This window comes from Passer montanus, unplaced genomic scaffold (assembly GCF_014805655.1).
Source record: "Passer montanus isolate IOZ18808 unplaced genomic scaffold, ASM1480565v1 scaffold1, whole genome shotgun sequence".
NCBI lineage: Eukaryota > Metazoa > Chordata > Aves > Passeriformes > Passeridae > Passer > Passer montanus.
In genome coordinates, this window is record NW_024356504.1 from 4,434,902 (window position 1) to 4,440,230 (window position 5,329).

A 5,329-nucleotide genomic window follows, 5' to 3' on the forward strand; every position below is an offset into this window, starting at 1 on the left:
GTGGCGGCCGGGCAGGAGGGGCCGAGCCTCGCCACATCGCCCGCCCCGCCCGCACTCCCGCACACGCCCCGGGCCGCCGCGAGGGGCGGGGAAGCCGCGGGCGCCATCTTGGCAGCGGGCAGGGCAGTGCCCGCCCGGGGCAGCCGGGGCAGCGGCGGAGCGCGGCGGAGAAGGCGAGCTGCAGCCTGCGGCGCCTCACCGCAGAGCCGGCGGTTCCTGCCCGGCTTGCGCCCCTTGGCCGCACCAGGAGCGTGCCCGTAAAGAATCAGCATCCCCATCCTGAGCACCTCAGGAAATCTCCACACTGCTATGCTTCATGAGTAATAAAGGTTATCAAGCACATAGGTGTGTTTTATGTATGCTCCAGAGAAGCCTACCAGCATAGCCTGTGGAGTGTGGATATATCCATACATCCAACCTGCTGCCCCTGTGAGGCAGACCCCTACCTTGTATGCAGAGCTTGCATAGGACTAAGGAACCAAAGTTAGATTTTGTCAAGTTAGATTTCCAAAGGAGAAATGCAAAAAGACATCCCTCAGTTTGCGAGTGGCCCTGCCCGAGCACACCGGCCTGTGCTGACACAGCTGAGGCACCACACTCAGTGAAGGACTTTCCTCCTGCTCCTTTAGTAACAGCATCTTCTTGGCATGGCTCGTGGGGCACTCCCAAGGGAATGGGCTTCCCTCTGTGTCCTCCTGCTCTCTTGGAAAGTGAGGCTGGAAGTTAATGCTGAGTCAGACTCCAAAGCAGGGAGGAGGTGGTTTAAGGAGACATGGAGCATCTCTCCAGCTTGCTGGGAGAATCACAGTCATGGAAGTTTTGGCCACAGACCTGGTCCTTCTGCTACTGGATCGTCTCCTCGGCTGGGTTCATGCAGCTTCATGCAGCTTCATGCAATAAAGCATTGCCATTCATTACACAGTTGATTACTTTCAGGGGATCTTCATGCCTTTGCAATTATTTAATACAAGGTTTGGAAATCCTTTGCAAAGGAATTGACTGTGCAATATCATTGTAGTGTCTGCTACATTAATTTTTTCTAGGGATGGATAAGTATCACCAAGAGCCCAGAGACAGATTGAGATACATTCCTGCAACAGGCCTTTGCATATTTGTCTTGTTTTTAGAATATCAGTGAAGTTTCCCTGGAGAAATTCAAGAGCTAATCTGTGCTCAGTGTTGTTTCATGTGGATCACCACTGTGGGAGTGGTAGAAGTATCTTTTACTGCAATATCTAAACATAGTATCTAGCACGGATGGAGGGACACTGACAAAAATGAGACTGTAAAATTATTTTTAGTTGTGTGATACATGTGCTCTGATATTTGATGCTAGCCGCAATATTCTGCTGCCTTGAGGATGTAACATAATTTTTTCCATCAAGAAAAAAACAGGAGCTTAGAGTCTAACTCTGTCCCCCGGGCAGGATCTGCTGAGCTTAAACCACCCTGGACCCTCTTTGGTGAAATGTGTCTAGGAAAAAAAGAGAGCCTGCCTCCTCCCTGAGAGGTTTACCTCAGGGCTTGAGTTACTGCTGGGAGCTCGCAGCCAACCTGCATCACCTTTCCAGCGAATGCAAACCACTGTTATTAGGCCCTTCTGCAGTAATTCAATAAAAGGAAGCTATTTCTAGCAGGTCTTTTGAGTTACAAACTCTTATCATGTTTTTGGCAGCCTCTTCTAGACTAAACAGCTTATTTCAAATTTCTCTTACAACTTGCTCCCTTTGAAGAAGTCAGGCCCTAGCAAAGCCATGTAAAAATCCCAATCCTCCTTTCAGATATTGCTCTGATTTTTTGCCTTACTGACTCCTGTAAGAGCAGCTGCTCCTACACACACCAGTCCTGCAACAGCCTTCAATGAAGCAATAAAAAGCCATCCTCTGACAGAAATGGGAGACTCCTCCCTGGCTAAGTGCTGCCACCCCCATAATTCGGATGCTCCCAGACTATAAAGCAGCCATTTTCCACTCTGCTAGAGTTGTAGCAATGGAGTTATTTTAGTGGGCCTAGGCAATCAGTGCTGCTTGTGTAGGCAGTTCTTGCCTTATATAGGTGCTCTAGATGGAAAGTAAAGCATTTGTTATTTGCAACAGAACAGTCTGTTCCTGTGTCATTCAGGGTGAGTGGTCTCCTGGTCTGACCTTCTAGGGGTTTTCCTAAGCCAGTAGCTCCCTGTAAGGTTGTTCAGGTGGCTTTGGGGTGTCTGCATCACTGGGTGTATGTCAAGTTTAGTCAGACAGACATTTAGTATTTGCTCTGAGTTTTTCCTTACATAAATATATGGATCATAATGGGAGAGGTCAGTGGAAAAAGGTGGGTTACAGGTTTGTCTCTGCAGGTGGAATTTAATTCTAGATTAATTTATATTTCAGTGTACTTACCTACACAAATATTCAGCAAACAATATGGAAATCAAAGAATGGAGGAAGGTGCAAAGAAAGGCCTTGCCAGCTATGGATGGGTACTTTAAAATGTGAGTGTTTATGGATTGCTTCAGCTGTGAGTTAATTGTTAGACTTTTCATTGCCTGCTCTTCCATAATTATATATCAATTGTTTCCTGGGCCTTAAACTGTCAGGTAGGCAGTGTTCATTAGTATTTCATTGTCCCTCAGCTGCTGTCTTGTGGTAACAGTTTACAACAGTGGTTATTTATCATACTTTGTTTATTGCTTTGGGTTTTAATGTCTCTCATCAGGAGCTGTAAATTAGTAACCCAGCCATTTTACTGTGGAGTGAATGTGTTTGTCAGCAAGTCCAGGTAACAGAATGGGAAGAAAGAAGGGTGTGGATAAGGAGAAGGCATTAATTTTGTGTTGAGGAAAAATTTAACAAAGAAATAGACTACACTGGACTGTAACTTTGAGTCCAGGAACCTCTGAAGTGGCAGGAAAAGCCATATACCTTGTAATACTGCTTTTGCAAAATTATGCTTATTTCCTGTGGATGCAAAAATCTGTATTTGACTTTTAGATATTCTCAGGCCTGTTGTTTGGCCCTAAGGCTTCTGCTGAAACCAAGCCTCAGACCAACAGAAATCATGCTGAGATAAATGTATGGCAAGGCTTTTAGCTGGGCTTTTTCTTGATGTCTTAAAGCTAATGTTTTGTTTACTAACAATAAAGACCTGAAACAGAAATGGACATAGAAATTAGCTTAGCAAGGAATCTGCCTCTCAATTATTACGCCATATTTTTTTTTTTTTACAAACAGGCTCTTGCACAGGGGCAAGGAGTAATCTTTACAGTGTAAGTAAACAAATGGCCTTGTGGTTGCATGTAAAATTTCCATTATCAAAATACCTTTTGCTGACTGTAAAGAAATAAGACTTTTTGGATGCTACTTTCTGGACATTCAAGCCAAAATAATTTGTGATTGGAAAGGGGCAAGCTGGTCCTTGTAAGATTCCAAGGTCTCTGTGATGACATTTTGCTGAGGGCGACTTGAATTTCTGTGGCTAAGATTGCCAGATGAGTTTGCAATTATTCTGTTAGTTAAGTCATCAAACCAAATGTTAAATTTTCCTTCTGTTACTATATTCACTTTGTACTGAAGGTAATTCAGAGCTTGTTAGTTGTTTGTAAAATTTGAAAATGGGAAGGAATTTGTGTTCGCCTTGACATATAAACTGGGATTTTAGTTACTTTCTTTCAAAGTGTTAGAGACTGGCCACAGCTAAAGCTGGGAGGTGATGGTCTGGCTAATAGCATTAAGTCCCCCTGCCTGCCCTGCTTTCAGATATGCAGGGTTAAGCCATTCACCAGACTTAAATTCAGAAAGGAATTTACCCCAGGGTGGCCTGGGACCCTGGAGAGTATTTTTGTCCTTGCCTGTCCTTTCTGCTTATTTCCACAAGGGCCTTCAGTATAATGACTCCACCATTGTCAAAGGCTCAGGCTGTGACTTGATCTCTTCTGCTTCCTTTTTTGTAGAATGGGCTCCCTTAAGTTTGCAGCTGTGCTAGGAATGTTCTTGTGGGGGTACCTCTTCAAGACCCTTTCAGACTAAATAGATAGTAAGTGTTTATATGCTTTGATCTGCCTAGGTTCTTAAGCAAACAGCAAAAATTCAAGATGAGTGTTGAGTCTTAGGACTGCCTCTCTCCTCTGCTGTCATTTAGATTAGCTGTGCAAGAGCTAACATGTAGATTTGTGCTACAGCTGTCTTTCTTTTGCAGATGCTTGAAGGCACCAGTTGTTACTGCACAAGATTGCATCATAAAATTGTTCTCCTTCCTTCACCAAACTGACTTTTCACTCAAAGTAAGCCATCCTTTTCTGTACAGTCTCAGTGCCAGGGATCAGTGAAGTTACCACACTTGCATTTCAAATCATTCTGCTTTAGTTAAGAGGGTATTTAATGAATTATTTCACTGTATTGCAGTGCTCAGCAGTATGGATCTGCAGTATGATTCCAATCAATGTGTCAGGAAAAAAACAACATAGCAGCAACCAAGACTGAAGGATATGTAGGGGTTAGTAGTCTCTCTTGATCTGTTTGAATTTAATTTCCTCCTAGCTGAGCAGGGTAAGGTTATCTCAAGGATGCCTGTTCTAGCAACTTGAAGCCTTATTCTCTTGGTTTGGGGAAGAAGGCAAATGAAGGGAAGTAACTAAGGGAAAATTGGCTTAGGAAAGCTCTAACTTTGACTACAGGTGGGGCTGCAAAATATTAGTACCACAGCCTCCCAAAAGTTAGATGTTGGCTGCAAACACACTGCCTGCTTTTGAGTGGGATGTGAAACCAAAGGTGTGCCCTTATGAATATCCCAGGGACTTGGCTAGCCTAACTCCTGAGCACAGAAAGGGTATAGAGACCTGAATGATGGCTACTGTTGTGAAACTTGAAATGGAGTTTTAAAGATTCTGCAGTGGAGTGTAAACAGTGTGCTGTTAGAGTATGTGAGAGACTTGTGGGGGCCCACTTGCACACTGAACTGGTTGTAGAATCTTTAATATAACGGGTTTCTCTTTTGGTTCCTAACCCCAGGCACTGGGGAAAGCAGCTACTTCTGTGCTGTGGAGGGTCAACATGAGTTCATGCCTCCAAATGGTGTGAGGTCCTGGCTGAACAAAAGAGCACAGTGTAGGCCTTGAGCTGGAAGTAGGAGCAATTCAACCCTGTGCAGAAATAAGGATTTAATGCCAAATGGTAGCAGGAACTATTGGGCACCAGGACTGTTTGTTTGTTGGGTGTTTCTTAATCATGAAGTGAATAAGCAACTGAAAAATTTATTTTGCTACCTGTAGCATTTAAAATAGTCATTGCTAGAAATAATTTTTATTCATAAACTTGGTAAATACTGTAAATACTTCACTCAGTCTTAA